The 18690-nt window shown below is 40.8% G+C and overlaps 1 protein-coding gene and 1 non-coding gene across 8 annotated transcripts in view; one reads left to right on the top strand and one right to left on the bottom strand.

The window, feature by feature from the left end:
- LOC124310201 (ankyrin repeat domain-containing protein 6) overlaps positions 1-18690 on the top strand; it is an 85194-nt gene that overhangs the window by 32792 nt on the left and 33712 nt on the right. The gene's annotated exons all lie outside the window — the stretch shown is intronic.
- On the bottom strand, positions 13812-13884 carry Trnar-ucg (transfer RNA arginine (anticodon UCG)). Its single transcript has one exon. It is a non-coding gene; the product is annotated as a tRNA-Arg (tRNA).

Genomic DNA, 18690 nt, shown 5'->3' with positions numbered 1-18690 from the left:
ACCACTGAAAACTTGCGTTTTGAAAAATAAAAACATCCTCGCGAAGAGGGAGCTCTGTAACTTAAGTAGAAGCCGTCGCTCATTGGACATTTCTAATTGTAACAGCTAATTAACGTTGTAGCGTGGCATTTTTGATGCCGATTACAAACGGTACCCTGAATCCTAGACGAAATCAAAATTAAGGGCTTTTCGATATCCAGTATCAAAGTATTTGCAAAAGAGCGCCAGAAATGAAGTCACGCATCCGAGATTACGAGAGGAGACATTGTACCGAGTAGCGCGAGGAGTAGCGAATAAGATATTTCAGGCTTTTTGTTTCTTTTTTTTTTTATCGAGTTTCAACGGCAGCAAGCGGGAAGTGGGCAACGAATTCGTGAAAATTGCGAGGTGGCAAAATAGTAACGATCTCGAAGAAAGGATGTCGAGCCAACGAAAATTCCTGCATCCAAGGCGGACGCGATTCTCCCGCTTAACCCGCCAAACAGCTGACAACCGAATCTGCGAAGGACCGACTAGCGACGAGGGAGCAGCAGCACCCCCCCTCCCCCCGGAACATCATAGAGCTGCGCGGAGGACGAAATTGCGATCTAGCGTCAAGTTCTGCGCCGCGATGCTAAGATGCTAAGGTGCGCGTCGAGTTGCGCAATCTACGAAATCGATAACGGATCAATTGTCGCGTGTTCTTGCGGGTATGACGTCACGAGATCGTTGTTGCGGCAGGCCGTCGATTTTGAAATTAGTTTAGTTTTGGCGATCGCGTGTAATCGACGTGTTCACGTACGCTGGAATAGTGAGGAATTCTGGAAGTTGGCGAAGCATGCTGCTGCCGAGGAATCACGAAGGGGTTGGCGAATTTGCTGCGTGGATGTGGAACGGTAAGCGCTGCTGATATTCTTGCGATCGTATTTCGAGAGGAATTGAGTAAAGGCTTGCCGGATAACGGATAGTTATTTTCCATTTGCGTCTTTTACGTTTTAAATTTATGTACAGCCCGAATTCCGCTGTACACGGTCGTATTTTTCAGTGTCGTCTCTCGTGTAGGTCGCGTATTGCCGAAATGGAGTGTTCGAATTAGCAAACAGCGTCTTTGAGGATTTTGAGAAAGCTTTGATTTTGGATGTGTCGAGATTGCGTTTAGTTAAGATTGCATTTTCGTTGTGTCTATTCAGGTAGCGGTTGAGATGCGAAATTTGTATTATTGAGTTTTGGTTACGTCTGAATGACGCTTGAGTTTAAGAATTTGTTTAGTCGAGTTTCGCGTAATGTTGAGCTTTGTAGATTTTGTATAGTTCAACTAAGTTAAGATTAGGATTACGTTAAAGTGGTTTTACATTGAGTTACCGAGGTCTAGTTTAGCTTTAGTTAATTTGAGTTTCGAATAATATCTAGCATCGTTCTAGTTGTTTAGTTTAGTTTGTCAAGTAATCTCGCGGTCGCACCGAATCGGGTATTAGAGTGAATGCCGTCTGTTCGGTAGCCGGATTAAGAAATTAGTTATAGTTTCGGTTTCGTAGCAATTATTGCTGTAGCTTGATTATGTCTAGATTTCGAATTGAGAGTTTCGCGCTTGAGATTTTTTAAGTTTGAGTTGGATTTTAGTTAGCGAGCTGCAAGCTCGATAGATTAAGAAATAGCGTAGGTTACGAATAATTTTCTGTTGTTTGATTTTGGATTGCGAAGAACGAATTTTGAATGTTGTTTTTTTTTTTTGTATCGCCGCTATTGTAAAACATATTCTTTTATTTTATTTTTGTTAAATAGCGTGTTGTTGTCTTCCGGGTGGCCGAGGTGCAGCAAAAATCTGCGTTACAACGTCTATGACGAACTTTTCGGGAGGAGAAATTTGGAATCATGGGGATTGTATTTCAAATTAAGAGAAACAATTTCAGTAAATAAATTTTTTCTTTATTCCCAATTTTTTATTTTTTATAAGAAATTCTAAACAACTTTGAGTTGAACATTTTTTTGTTATGACAACATCGTGTTCTAAATAAAAATTTAGATCGATCTTGTTCATAACAATAATTTTGCGACCAAATATTGTTTATAGTTTGTCACAATGAAACAGAATCTGGTGAATTTCTTTTTCAATTTAAAATGCAACCCCCATGGTCTCGAATTTTTCCTTTCACAAATAGAAGCTATCAAAACTCAAGTTTTGAGGGGTAGGAGTATGAAAAATCGCATTTTTTTCAAATTACCCTACTAGGTATACTGTAACAATACATTAATCTGAACGTTCTGACTTGCTATTCCTTTGTCTCAGAACACCATTTCCACATTTTTTCCTGACAATCTAATCTAGGGTCTCGAAAAAATTCTTTAATAAGACATTTCTGGAGGTAACTGAATGACATAAGACGAAGAAAAAGAGAGTTAAGAAGACTGAGAAGTTGTGAATTCAGTATGAAATTGAATATGTCGGAAGTACACTTTAACCGCTGGTCAAGGATCGTATATAACATGCCCCCAAAAATATCGACGAAACTAACATCATTTTTTATCGAACCATGCGGCAGACGATCATGAACGGTTTATAAATGTTTCGTAAAACTTGTTTCACGGAGGATTTATTTCTTTTTAGAGACGTTCCCAGCGTTTCTTGCGCCTGTCTCTCTGAATCGACATACAGGTACCTTGATCGCATACTTCGTGTATGCCGTGAAGAAAAACGATCCACAATCTTTGCCTCAGGCTAGACTCTTTTATATTCTACATGGTCACTGGAATTGCGACGATTGCCCACATCATCGACCAACAAATCTTGCGACACGCGCCGTTTACGACGATTTCATACCCTTTAACAGTGGCCCACTGGCACTGGGAGTCCCACAAGTCTGATAGTTGATCCTCATCGCCAGTCTCGATTCAAAAAATCAACGTAACGTGCGCGTATAACGATAATCCAGTAATTTCACAGTGCTATCCAAAGCGGGGATTGAATCTCTGAAAGAAACCGGGTCTTCACAATGAATTTCTTACAGTTAATGTGGGCCCTGAAATGTTGTATTGAATTGAAATATTCTATTGTAACACTATCTAGAGTCTTCATTTCGTATCGGGCGAGTCTGGTTCTACAACACGCTGACACGATTTACTATATTACAGTCTTGTGCACTCGGGTGGATAGCTATGCCTATGCATATGGATAGGAACCCCGTCGGTTCGAGCAGGTAGAAAATTCCAACTCTGTTTCGAAGCGATCTCATTAACACACACTAGTAGTTTCATTATCCAAGGTATGCATACGTTCATGGGTCGTTCGATAAATTGGTGAAGATAAATAATTATTGGTCGGATCTGTAATAACGCTCGCAGACTTTTCCCATCAACTTCGATCCATCTTTTGCTCTGTAAACTGGCTTGCCTACTTCTGAAATTCTTTCTATCATTTTCAAGAGTTCAATTACATCATGGCTTCCAGATCCGCTCGTATCGTTGCTTTCGAAATGGTCGGAGGCTCTAATTACACATCTAACAACGGAATAGAAAGCCGCAACGCGATCCTCACTTTACAGTCTCACATGCGTTCAAGTCAAAGATTTGCCAGTATATACGTAGTTAGTCGCTCAAGATCAGTCGGGTTACTACCGTAATAGCGTCGAGTGGCACCTGTCGAGACCGGATGCCCTGCCAGTCGAAGTAATTAAAACGAAAACGTGCCCGGCTTGGGTAAACGTAGCATGTATAGGTGCGCAACAGTCACGCTGGCGTCACAACATCCATGCACTTTCGCATCACTTTTCAATTTAATTATACTGGTTATATATGCCGTGAATTATAATCGAACGGATGTAGGTACGTGGCGCAGATTACTCGCAGAGTGACAATTCAATACGCACGCTGATTAAAATAACAACTTCGATCCGTCCAAGCCGCTTTTGAGGTCATCTGTGCCTGAATCGACCGCTGTCGAAATCTCTAATACCGTAGCTGTAATACCGATCAAGCGTGCCCGTCAATTCGCCGAGCGAGAGCTTTACGCTGTCCGATTTCGCGCGCAACGTTCTGCGCATATCGTAGCAGGTAGGAGTGGGGAGAGTGGATCGAACAAGTGAGGCTCTACTGTAGTCGGATGGTGTAATATTCACTTTGCAGAATCCTCTAGATCCGTGGAATCGATTTTGATATCAACTAGTCACAAGGTTCGGTTCTTAGCTCGTTCGCTAATTGGATCATCTTTCCATCGCTCCGGTTGCAGAGACGCCAGAAGTCGTTTACGAGACAGGTTAAAAAATATCACCTGATCGAAGGTAGAGTTGTGTGCAATTACGCTGTCTTCCGAACGCAAATTGAACGTCGCGCTACGTCTATGCTTCTATTGATTGATGATCGTGTCAAACTCGGGTCTTTTTCTCCCCGCTTCACGGTCTCGTCTCTACGTTGGCAATTATTCATACCTGCGCGGTGGTTGGGTGTAGGTATAACACGTACAAGTACCATGGCCGGGGCAATATCGAATTGAAGAAGAACAAGCGTTGTTTTGAAGTTACGCCGCGAAGCCAGTTTGCAATTAATTTGACTTGACGATCGAAACGAGCCTGCTGAGTTATCGGGTCAAGTTTTACCGCCGCAATTTCGACAACACGATCTTCACCAAAGGTGCTGAACTTAATTCCGCAAATTTGCAGGAAGTAATAATACCGAGACGCAAAGGCATCGAATATGCCCTACGTTCCATTGCACCGACTCATACCCGTGTACAATCAAAGGCACGCGAAGCACCTCGGAACCATCAGAGAAACCACGAGTTCATGCCGACACGTACGACGTTGCCGACGCGTGGATGCGAATACCGAAGTACAATTTTGTCCCGTACACCAACGTGATCCACAGTCAAGCCCCTTCCTGGTACTGGAGTGACATGCACGTCCTGCAAGCCCAGCATGAAAGAATTGGTAATTTCGCATGGTCATTGAGGGTTCCAAATACCTTGACTACCTTCTGAAAAACACAGCTCTCACTTCTCTCTAATTTACAAATTTGAGAAAGAGTAAAAAATGTAAGAATAAAAAAAAAAATTGGAAAATATTGTAGCGAAAAAGAACTTTGATTGTTTCGCTTCAGTGTTCGGCTACGTATCGTAAGCCTCGGGCGCGAAATGTGCGATCGGTATAATCTAAAAGTAAAATTGTATTCAAAGCGCGATGTGAGGAAAGTATTTTGCGGCTGATGAGATCGCAGTCGGGGTCCGTAAACAGATCCGAAGACGGATACGAACGTCGACTTGCACTCGGCCTTCGTTGCCTCACTGCAGCAGTTAACGTGCGAAAAGTATTCGTACCGAGGCGAGGGTCGATACTCCCTGTAAATAATCTCGCCACTATACGCGGTTTTCAGAAACTCCAATTACCGGGTTTCCATCCCTCAATAAAATAAGATATTTGCCTATAAACGTTGAGTCGTCTATTGAATATCTGTTAATCGGTTAGAGTTGAGAAAATTCTACTTCGGTACTATTTTATAGAGCGTAAAATTTTCTATAAGAATCTGTATTTAGATAGTTTATAAGTCAAGCCATTGCCGAGAAAAAACAGAAAATTCAAAAACTTTCCGATTTTATTTTTTCACGTGTTATTTAAATGGAAAATGGATAAAATAAAATAGGCACCTAGAAATACCAATGCTAAGAGCTGACATTTTACTGAGATATTCTACTTGAGATGCTCTACCGAAATTTCGATGCGCGTTTAGCGAAAAAAAAAAATTCTTTTTTTAACACACTCTAATATACCTATACGTTTAGGTGTTTCATCTTCTTCTTTTTCGTTACTATAATTCTTCGTTCAGAGCATGTACGGCACCCCGTCGTGCTGAGGAATATTTTTCCTAACTAGATACAGGTTCGTATAGGTTTGACAATTGGGCGAGCCGTATTACGTTCCAAACTAGGATTGGCCAATGCGATAAAAACTTGAGGTATAGAGAGTCTGCGCAGAGTGCATTGTTCAGGCATGAATGTCGCATTATGATGTCTTACAAGACGAGGTACCTACTCTCCGATCGTAATCGCGAGATTACCAACGCACCGTCAAAGGGATATTACCCTTGGCAGGAGATTAGCGTGCATAATATAACCCGAGTGCAATGCAGGCTTTTCTTTGAACAACTGACGTGATTCGTATCACGAGGATAATAAGCAGGATACGCGGTCATTGATCGGCTGTAATCGGAAGTGTAAATCCAAAGGAATATGAAATCGAACCGATCGATCTGTAATTTTTTTTAACTCTAAAATTTACATTCACACTTTGCTCACTCTCTGCGCGAGGCGGTCAATTTGTAGCCAGTATCCTTGACTGAAACTCTTGCGTCTTCGGTCAACGACATTATAAAATATCTTGGAACTCGTATCCAAAATTCGAAACTAGATTTTGGGCGATTTATCAAAGTTCAGCTGGCTTGTACAGCTTCAACGGCTTCTGCGCAATGCAAATAACACGAGTTTAAGAAAACATTCTAGACAAGAGTACATCGTTCTACCGTAGATTATAGGTATAATAGTATGCAAATATTAGATAAGTTGCCTGCATGTTAACGATGACTACACGGTTAACGTGTATTTCACTTTTACAGTCAACGACGTGTGGGTACCTACGATGTTTCCTGCATGCTTTCGCGATTGACATTCCTCTGCAATGGTTTGATTTTCTTCTATGCTTTTATCATTTACGAGCACGCAAGGATTATTAAAACCGAACGACGCGCAACGGTGACTAGAGAGTCAATTTTGTTCCATTTAAGAAGAGAGAAGAAGAAGAATAAGTAAAAAGACTCGATATCGCTCGCACGCGATCGTCGTGTCGAGAAATCACTTTTCCATAACGGCGTGACGTTTCTGGCGCAATCGCATCGACAAGTAAATAGATTCGAAACTTCGAAATACTTAAACAGTCTGTAAAAGACACGCATCCCGTATGTTTCTCATTTTATTTCGCAGATTACTAATAAGTAGGCAGGTGTTATATGAATCGTAGTATCTGCAGTTAAAAAAACCGGCCGTGTGCTATTTTAATACGAGTAGCAAATTACGTCGACAATATACAAAAACAACACCGTAGATAATTTTAAGTCAGTCCTTGCTTTCCCTCAAACACTTGCCTCTATTAAAACGAATAAGACGGAGAGATAGTTATAATACGCACCGAAATTGGCTAAGTTGAAATAAAGAGATGAAATATACTCGACAAAGGTGACATTAATTTCCTATAAACACATTTATAGCCTAGTCCGAGGGCTAGATCGAAATTTATATCGACGTGCTACTTCAACTATTAAGTATAAAGATTGAGAGGTTTTCACAATTAGAAAGTACCTTTTCATCCTACAACAGAGATATATACTGCTCAAAGAGCGAAGAGACTTCTATAAAAATTGACATCGTTTATCGCGTGTTTGTTTTCCCTGATTTCGCAATTGCATACCATCATCAGAGCTGAGCATAAAAAGCGTGGTAAAATTGTACAAGAAAATGCCCCAGCGGTCTGCAGTCAAAGGCAGAAAATGATCGAACACACGGACAGCTGGTCGATCCGAAAACCCGTTATAAGTAAATAAATTCCTGGAGTATCTCGTGCCGGCCGGTATCGCGGTATGGACCGTTCATTTTTCCTGTTATTTAATAACCCACGCCACACTAGGGTGTAATATACCAATGACTGGTATACGCGATGCGGTAATCAGTTGATACGTAAGTAGCATCGTATATCTCTGCAGTACCTACTGTAAGATGGGAAGAAAATTCTTGCGTCGGGATTTTGTCAAAAAATTAAATAAATTATGAATTATGTTATACCTGGGTAACAAAAAACTTTCCGACTTCTTCCTTACTTAGAGGCTCGTAATTGATCGGCTTAAGTTGTGAAAATCTCATCGGATTATATACGTCACTTTTTCGCACGGTGTTCTATCCGCGAATTCCACCACTTTTGCTGTACGTCCGGCGTCCACCCGTTGTTATACCCTTCAGTTATGTTCAATTTTACACAATTAGAGATGCTCGTACCCTACACGAAGACGAAACTCGTTCCAGCTAATTTGACCCTTGTCTCCTAGGCTGCAGACTCCGATCATTGTGTGATAGATGTGGATATTGTACTGGCCATAAGAGGCTTGATCGAACCCACCGAGCACCATATGCGAGGAGCTGTGCGATCTCTACGAGGATAAATCAATGGCAGCATAAAACGTCGGCGCGTTAATAAATGGCCGTCTTTACATCTGTATTTGGTATAACTTTATCGGCACGTTGCTTGCAAATCAGACCCCGGATGGGATTCCGAAATGATCACGATTTCGATGAATTTCTCTTGTTATTAAAACCCAAGTTCCACGGTCATTTTTAAAATTGAAATTTAATTTACGGTGAAACACCGTACAAGATTATTATTTCGGATATATATATATGTGTATTTTAAATTACACAGAAACAATTTTCTACAATCTTATACAGAGATGTAACTGTAATGATTTTCGTAGCGGTACAATTAATTTGTTAATTACTATCGGCATGTGAGATATCAAAGCAGTACCGTCCTCGGCAGTGAATCTGTAGAATAATAATCCTCTCTAACCACTTGTTCCGAATAAAGTTACAAGCTCTCTTTATGTAACGCGCAACTAAACACCGTTGAAACGATCGTCGCGTTAAAGAATGCCGATAGAAAAACACTTATGCGAGTGTGACGGAGTAAGACTCAGACCAAAATTTACATACTGCATTAGAATATGTAAATTTTCGTTATGTAATTTCTGCACTACGTTTAACATCAAACAACTTTTTTGTCCTGGGATAAAACCGGTATATACACACTATCATTCGGAGCTAAATCGATGCTGAATTCGACAGTCGTCGCACTGCCCATTTCCGGCTAATAGTTCATCGATATGGCAGTGCCACTTTAATCGCAAATTCCCGTACCTCTGATATTTGCAATCCGAATCTGCATCTCATTAAATTATACATTCAAGCATCGAAGTGCGAAGAAATACATTTTTAAAAAACGACGAATCATAACCCGGTTTTATCTTTCTATTTTTTCTAACAGACGAAACGATATTTTATTCAGGATAATAAATGGACAGATCTCCGCACGATAAAAGTGTTTAATTTAGATTTCGGTTTACGCCTACGCGACACAATCGCGCAAAACATTTTGCATATTTACACATGTCAACGTAATTTAGACGATTTCGGTAAAAATCTTAGACAATGATTATGTCGGACGTAGCCTGAGGAATATCGCGCCTCCATTATAGCGACGCCTTATGCATAAAATGACTGGGATACAAGTGTACATTAAAAAAACGAATGGATTTAAATTTTGTAAAAAATCGCGCCTATTAACATCCCGGCATTCGCTCCAGGCGCAATAATTGACTCGCAATGTCTCACTCGGATTCATGCTAGGGAAGGTCGTATCGTCGGGGAGAATCTTCCCTCCAATGATTGTAATTTGTAGGGCAGTGCGGGCTGCAGAGACCGTAGGTGCTCAAAGGTAACGACTCTCATTTAGATAATGATGGGATTGGCTTCCAAGTTCTCGCGGTTTTGCCAATGAAAAATAAAACAGGAGTCGAAAACTGCGCGGCGAATAGCGGCCACTTTTAGCTCCCTTCTTGTTCTCAAACTCACCGGGTACCCGGGAATATGGAAAAAATGATGGGGGGTGAAAAGTAAGAGAGCCACACAAAATACATAAAAATCGGAATGTGGGAAGATCAATGTATTATAGAAAGTCGAAATATGAAATCGTCACGAAATACTTTACCTTTTTATATTTTGAATTTTATACAATTTGCCTTCATATGCATTGAAACTCCGTGGATTATATATTCGACTCTTTCAAAATTCGATATTTTCACCCTTTTATTTTATGGCCATTTTACTTTTTGACTTTCAACCGAAAGAACTAAGCTTATCCCGAAGTGCGTAGAAACTCGCTCTCACAATCCGCAAATACAAAATTTTGTGAAAGCAATGTGTGAAAGCGTTGACTTAGACTCGAGTAGAGAAACACGTCAAGATATTTTTAATTAAGATTCATGACAAGGTATTATTACGAGACTTAATAGCAGAAATGCGCGCACATTACGTTTACGCATTTTCTTTCCTCCGTGGCGTGTTACTGCGGGATGTGTAATGCAAACGATCTTTTTTTCAGTGGATTATAACGAGTGCGAGCTCACGTTGTGAATAAAAATTTACGACGATCATCAAGGTTCGTAATTTACAGCTAACGAACTAAACGTGCACCTGCAAGAATTTAATCCCTAGTTTTAATCGGGGTGTAAAATCGCGATATTGCCCTAACAAAAAAATTACCCACTGCGCGTGTGACAAGCAACAATTTCATTATCTTCATCATCATGCTAAATGTTAGAACTCGAGTTCTAATGCGATGATTTGAAACTGTGTAACACTAAATGAAATCAATACCCCTTCGGATGAAACCTATAAGTTGCAAGCCGTCGACGTAGATCCAAAAAGATCCCGCACGTTTCCTCAGGCATTTCAAATAAATAATTACAGAACGTCGATACTAAACTCGATAAAAATCCAGCTCTGTCAATTCCCACTGTATAAATTAACCGCGGTAAGAAACGCGCCATTCAAGAATAAATCTTACCTTGCCTTTAAGGGCAGCTGTTGGCTCTGAACAAAGATTTATCCCTTTTCTTATTTCTTCCTCTTCGAGTATAATATTTAATAATTATCAGACGGCGGTCGAATCGTTTCAACAGCCATTCACGCTGCATCTACGTTTTTCCAGTTCATTAATTAACGCGGAATGAATGAATGTTTGACCCTCGATTAGACGCGTTTATGTATGTAAATTGAAAGTGTGTTAAGAAAAAAGTGTCACGTCATCAGAGACTCGAGCTCCACACGCGGACATGACTGGATTATAACCCGGGTCTATCTCGCCCACACATTGATTTATTACACGCTAGTTCCCCGTCCGATCGGCTTACCTTCGTCATATCCTTTCTCTCTTGGCTAGTTCGTCGAAAATCTCGACAAGGAACTCCCTCGCGCGAGCTGCCCATGGGCAGACCGGGTCAAAGGTCAATCAGCTCCACGATCACGGTTCAACTCCACGCACGTATAATGGCAACGGAGACGAACCAGTCTCTGAATACCCAGGTCTCAGCTCTCGACTCTGTGGGGTCGGAACTGGTTGTTCTTTTTGTTACGGTTTGTATCCACACAGACATTTCTGCAGCAGCGTGTGTAATCGTCCGCCGTGTTACACCGTTCGCAGACCCATCGTGAACGGCGTTATGTGCGAATAAGAAAATCACTATACGCACAGGCGGGAATAAGGGTGGGGGTGAAAATGTAGAAAGGTGAAAAAATCGGAGGGCCCCGATGTAGAATTTTTAAAAAAGGGAAAACTTGATGTATGGAATTGAAAAATGGTTAAAGTCGAAGTAGGGAGAAGGAAAAAATTGAAAAGTTCAGAACACCGAATGCCAAACTTTAGAATCGTAAGAATTACTATGGATAATATAGAATCGTGTACAAATCCTCGATTTTGCTGTACCATGTTTTCACTTTTCTGTATTTCGACTTACTGCGTTTTTAATTTTCTGTACATGAACTTTCCATACTTTTAAATTCTATGAATAAAATTTTCGCATCTATGAGAATGCGATATTGCGGTCCTTCTATCAATCAGCAATTCAAGATTTTTACCCTACTTTGAGAATAATTCATATCGTTGGTCAAGATTTTTTTTCTTACCTTGTAATGCAATTAAGAATGTTGGGTATAGAGAGTAACCGCAAAAACCCCCCTTTTTTCGCCCCTTTTTGCGTAGTCTGTAGCAAGAACGGGGAAGGTCGTACAGAGGTCTCCGTGGGCTTAAATTAATCGTCATCGAAAATGTAGGTGAGCATATTTCGACTTTTTCGATTTTGCGCGACTTACCCCTATTTTGGGGATGAAGTATGTTTCACCCCCACGCTAGGGGTGTTTTTCCCTTTGAAGATATTTGGAAGAATATTCTTGATATTACTCCTCAATTTTGCGGTCACTCTTTCTCTGAAAAGTCAATCCTCAACAATACCGAGCAAAATTCGGAACAGAATTTTCTATGCAAAGTATAACTAAGTTGTCGGAGTGTCTTCCAAAAAAAAAAAAAATATATATATATTTTTCAAAAATTTACCGTAAAAATACAGATGGATTCACGTCGTGTAATTATTTTCGAACTTCGGACAAATCTTTTTTTTTTCTGATCATTACAAAACCGTTAGCCTCATCAGTATCTAGAGAAATAAAACAGTCGTATAATATTGGACCTGATGGTTAATAAAATGGTTAAATAAATTCCTTTGAAACCGAAGTGAAATCTCTCATAGGAAATTACACAAGCCGCTAAGGATTTATTCAATACCCGAAGAATCTACTTCACTCGCTTATTTCCATAATTAGGTTTCGATCATATCTATACGACACGTTCACCGATCAAACGACTCGCCTTTTCGAAACGATAGCGAAAGTAAAATCATTATTGGAGTTACTCGGCTTAAACACGCGAATGGTTCACAAAAATTGCCTGCAGTGATTCGACGCCTTGAACAATTTGCATAGATTTACATAACAACACGACACGAAAATGCTCGAACAGATTACTAGGCCAAATACATAATGCGATGTCCTGACTCGGCCTAGGACTGAAATGCACATTCGTTCCAGTCTGCAGTTAGTCTTTTTTAAATTAAAAAATCACTTTTTCAAACTGCCGGATTGGATAAACGTACAAGTGGATTTTGCGCGTTCAATTTTTGAATGCTATGGCAATTGTTTGTCTAATTAATGGGGCATGAATTCTATCTCAAAGATGAAAGTATAGATCGTGGAATAGCTCCATGGGCAGTTTGAGACTCGATTGAAATTGAGGAAAAAATGTTTTCATGATTTTCGACAAATGGATTTAAATGCTGGCCTCTGTTCAGACATTTGTAATTTCATTTCATTGTCAGATCAATAATGGCAAAAGTAACTGAGAACAACATGATAAAATCTGCTTTTGGCAATCTTTATTCGTGAAATGACTGACAACCTGCGGTACACGTATTAGGTCCATAATTTCCGTACATGCAGCAGCTTCTCCTCGGGGAAAAATTCCTTCAACTTGGATGTGAATTCCTTCATCTCGAATACATATCGTTAAATTCCTACGAACAAAAATTAAAGATACGAATTTACACTCAACTGTAGATTATTTCCTTAAGGGTGGAATTCTTGCTGTACGTACGCGCCTGGTACTTGACTTTTATGACTCGTAAAGTTTCATGCAACGAGAAGAAGAGTCTTCGGGCTAAAACGTCTTGCCATTACCTGCGAAAGACCGTCCAGCACCTAATTATATCCATTTATTGTTAGATTTAGGAATCCTGAACGTCGGTTAAATTTTGCAGTAAATTTGTTTAACCAAAATATAAGAGAAGGGCACCTGGGCGTTAGGAAGCTGCGTTTATTTACTCGCTCGTTGGCGTACCTATTCACGATAAAAAAGTACGAACAAAAAGTTTACAAACCGTGTACCGTGCTACGTTACGTAAGTGACGTAAAAATTAACATCTACGCTTCGCACTCTCCTATTTGCCAAGATGCGTACGCGTAAGGCAGTTGCGCAAGAACGAAAGTGGCGACTGTAAAAAAAATAAGATGTGAAATACTCGATGAAATTCTTCGATCTGTACGGACAGCAAAAGACCAAAGTATGCGTCCATCTTCGGTGCTAACTTTTCACCCGCATTTCGCACGGCGGGAGTCAATTAAGGGAAAAAAAATCTATCATCGACCGTGACAGGATTCGAACCTGCAATCTTCGGATCCGAAGTCCGACGCCGTATCCGTTGGGCCACACGGTCGCTTAAGGGTAGCAACCCCCGAAGTAAACTGAGTCTACAATCCACCCCTATGCAGGGGTGTATCAATTTTCCGCATCCCCGTGCGAAGAAAATATTTTCATCGGCCCCAAAAGCGTCTATTTATTTTGTTTAAAATGCCCTACAGTACGAGATTCGAAAATGTGCTTTCACGTCAAAGAGGGTCGAAATAATATTTCTAGTAGATAATAAAGAAATCCAATATAACTATGCTCGCATTGTGGATTGAATACTAACAGGTTTCAGAAATAGTTTATCGCAGGCAAAGTGTAGATGAATAAATTATCATGCGTATGATATTTGACAACTCGATGTTTCTCGCACAACTTTTATTTATTTATATTTCTAATGGCGCTCACGTGGATTACAATTAATAACTTGTGAATCCAGAAATCGCTCGTCGATCATCGATATTATTCAGGAATACAGTATACTTTTGGACCGTTCTGAACGTCTCCGCATTTGGACTGACAAAGAAACGTGATGTCTTCCTGGCGCAGGGGGAGCGTCAGAATCAGCTTCAAAAGTGGAGGACAATTGTATATGGAAATACAGTAGCCAGACAGCGCCGTGGGGCTCTTGCAATCGAAACCAGTCTCTGTAACAAAAGCTATTTTCTTATCCTCGTATTCGTCTCCTTCTTATTTTCTACTATCTTGTTCTTATTCTCAAATTTTCAACTCTGCGCCGCTGCGAGATGCTTCCTGGCTAAGTGATCTCACAAAAGGAGACACAGAACGATTTACGGTAGTTAAATTTTCAAGGTTGTATCTTTCAAGGCCGTCTACCGCAGCTGCCAGTATTTGATATTACAAACTGCTGTGATTCGTGCTGTTCTCTTATCTGGCAATTACTTATCGATCAAAAGGGCACATTTGGTAATGACACGTTGTACAATAATTTGGCCGTAAAATGATTTTTTTATCGTTCGTCGAAGTTCGCGTAATAAGTTGTGAAATGAAATTTACAAGCAATTTGAATTTTATTACACATACACGGTACTTTTGCAACGCAACTTCTTGCCCTTTGTTTTTCTTCTTACTCTTATTTTTGTTGCCCTTCATCAACGTAGCATCTTTTACCAACAACGACAAACACGACAACGAAAATACGCGCGCACACACCTGCGTTTAATCGGTTTAGATTATTTCTCGTTAATTGGATTTTAAGTACGAGTACAACAGGCGATTAATTGGGACTGCGAAGATTATTACGACCGTAATTCGAACGGTAGCTATATATCCGGTATAATTGATAATTCTAAAGAAAATACGTGCACCTCAAGAGTGGAAATTGCGAGGAAATTGCGAAAGCTTGTTACTTGGGTCAAGAAATTGACACTCACGTGCTTGGCTGCCTCTAATAAGCATGACCATCATCACCAAAAGCGCGCCGCGTTTCTCCACGGCGATTAATGTCATACTATGGGGTTTGTAGACTCTTGCCAGTACTTGTATTACCCTTCCGCGGTTGTCGGACTACTTTTCAGAACAAGAAAACACCAAACATCTACTCGTGTTGGACTTATGTCGTTGCGTCCGAAGTTGCGAATCAAACTTTGTATGGTACCCGAAACCGCAGACCAAATTTTTGCAGTATAACGGTCAGTGAAACACACGCCAATTATTGGTCTTGGACCGTATACGATGACAAGTACAATAATGTCGTTGGATTATTCATAGATATAGTTACAGACACGCCAGGAACAGCTACCGTGAATTAATTTACACCTCGCAAAGTATGACCATTGGTTCTCCGTCATGGTGAATACGATTAACCTAACGGTTGCGATGCGTATGGTATGTATATATGGTAATACGACACGAGATTTTCATTCACAGTTTCTCGCTGCGGTTCCAAAAATTGAGAGAAAATTAAACAACCTTTGGTAGATAGAAAGAGAGAGAGAGGAACAGAGAAAGAGAGAGAGTGGAGATAGTAGCAGTAAGACGTGTAGTACGATAAGCGCAGCTACGATCTGAGCATTATACTATGGTAGAGCTTCTTGTAGGACACCATAATCCGTCGAATACGAAGTGACTAGAGCCACTACAGAGTCGAGTGCCCGCAGGTATTTCCAATAAGAAGCTGTTTACCGAGATGTTTTGAATTTGAACGTACAAGAGATTGTGAAACGCGTAGGTATATGAAGAGGTACCTTTACTGGAGATGAATTGTTCTACAAGAAAGAAAGGGGTATTATTTCGGAAATTCCCAACCATGCTGACTTGATTCGTCCGGAATTCCCGGACGATCGGTATCCGATTTAGGACGGAATTTTCCTGTCCACATCATTCACACATAGTTTGTATTGGCTTTTTTCAACCCGATCACTGTGGCGTTTTTTTTTTTTTTTTGCACCACTTAAGTGTAGGGAGGGTCAAATCGACCCTATGCTAAAGAAAACTCGAACACGTCATCTTAAAAATCTGGAACATCTATAGATCGGCTGAAAACGTAATGCGTCTTTTAAATTGGGACACCCCGTATGCTGGTCACATCTAACTATAAGGCGTCCATATGTATACAACAAAACGGATTATATTTTAGAAGTTTGTGAAAATTGTTCTTACGACACAGAGATTTTTCTTATTTCGAGCATCTCCAGCGATACGGCAGAACCGGTTTAAATTTCTGCCCGTCGTTAGTTCAAATCTCGAAACGACTGACCAATTTCACGACCAAATAAGCGTATTATAAAATTCTGTAAAAATCCTAACTATTCGAAGACTTAGCCGTTGATTACACAGGTAGCCAATCCAGCACGGGTTTGTTCCCCTGACTAATTAACGAGTTGGATATGCCTCTGACGTCTTCTTTCAGCCGCAAATTCTTCGTGTCTTAGAGCCGGGATTCCGGGCTTACCGTTCACATCCATCGACCAATTACTTAAGTGGCATAGTTGCATTAATCACTGTCGAACGAGGCACCAACGCACTTTGAGCCTATGATTGTAATTTTCTTCCTCTTCGTAAGCAAATGCGGAACGTAGAGTAGGCCAAATGAAGCTAGGGCCAAGGGCCTCGGTGCGAAGAGATGGTAGACACGCAAGACCAGCAAGTAGGTATCTCTACATGCGATAAATCGTCGAGGGCCGGCGGTGGTTTTATCCTCTGTAAATATTCTGACGTCTCTTGATTTAGCGATTCGCGCCTCGCAAACTTTGCTTGCTTGTTAGTGACACACCAGGTCCGTATAGGAATATACGCATACCTTACGTATGCCGCGTTGTGTCAGCGGCCCACGCAGTTTAAACGGGCGAAATATCACCCTGACACACAAAAATTCGCCGGAGATTCTTATCGCTTTTTCAGACCCGACTCTTCTCCTCTGCCCACCACCAACCCTTCTGCTCTTTTTACAACCAAGAAGAGGCTTTCAACAAATACGCACCTCGAACAAGAGAGATTGAATTCTGAGTATTCCGACCAGAGTATGAGATAAAATTTCATGCTATATTCAAAGTCCAAATTGCGTACCACCAGGGAAAAAATTGGATGCAACTGCAACGGATGAAATTTCGACATTGGATTCAACGGTGGATTTCATCTTCTACAACAAAAGTGGTACCTTGAACACGACTGCAAAGGGAGCTAAGAAAAATAAAAGTCAAGTATTTTTTTCAAATCGACGTATAGTGTGTGCGCCCCTTCCTATACCTTGACGATTCATCGACGCTCCCAGTATTGTCTGCGAAGTAATTAGCATGCTCGACCTACGTAGCTGTGGCACACGGAAAAGGGTGAATACATTAGACACTGTACCATGCAAGAACTTGAAGCATCCTCTTCGACGCCCAATCGTTTCCGATGCTAATTAGGTAGGCTCACTGTAGCTACGTTGGATTTGTTGAGATGAAAATTAAGTTCTTTGCGCTCCCAGTATTTTAGTTGCACAAGAAACAACGTAGGTATTCAAACACACGAGTACAACGTTTAGGAAACGGCTTCGACTGCTTCTGAATGAATGTTTCCAGTTCGAAATTCAAACATTACCCAAGTGTTTCCGTGGATGCGTAGTCACCGATCGCACACAGAAGTATAAAGGAATCTAACTTTTCTTTGTGTCCAAGTAGATTGTACGCCTCCATCCTCGGGCTTCCGAGCAAGTTACTTAATAATGCCAGACGCGATGAACGGCTGAATGAACGGGCAGACAATCACCAGGATGAGAAAAGAATCTTAAGTGCATCCTCAAAGGATCCATGGGGTCCGGGTTGCATGCACCGTACACTTATATCGCCACACGTTAATGTTGTGAACATTTTCACGCATGGACGTGCGTCCGGCTCGATGTACCTTCAAACGAGCATATTTCAACCCCGACGAGATCTTGACACGTGCAGACGGCATGCCAGTATGTATATACATGTATATATATATGTATATTTATATACATACATACTTTCGTTGAAACTATTCGGTGAGGTAAAAGGAACCGTTGATATCAGGATGAGCTGACAAACTAACACTTTCTTCGCGGTGTTTTTTCAGTTGCATTATATGTTGCCCGAATAATGATCCATGCATCGCCTCCGGAGATAAGGCGCTTTCACTTTGCTGTAGAAGGTGGATCAGGTATGCGGTGGTTCCCGATGTAACGAGCGGCATGCGGGAACTCTCGAAACGCTGTGCAAACTAAATTTATTTCATGATCAGATGGAAGTGGCATACCGTATATAGTAGAGGAGTGAAAACCGGCGATCAGAAATGGTTTTTAACCGTGAAACAGGTATTGTAAGGCTTTGGTGAACCTCGACCTTTCGAACTGTTGAACAATGTATCTCGT

The sequence above is a fragment of the Neodiprion virginianus genome, chromosome 1 (assembly GCF_021901495.1).
Source record: "Neodiprion virginianus isolate iyNeoVirg1 chromosome 1, iyNeoVirg1.1, whole genome shotgun sequence".
Taxonomy (NCBI): Eukaryota; Metazoa; Arthropoda; class Insecta; order Hymenoptera; family Diprionidae; genus Neodiprion; species Neodiprion virginianus.
Note: the sequence above shows the minus strand (reverse complement) of the source record. Positions and strands in the feature narration are given on the sequence as shown.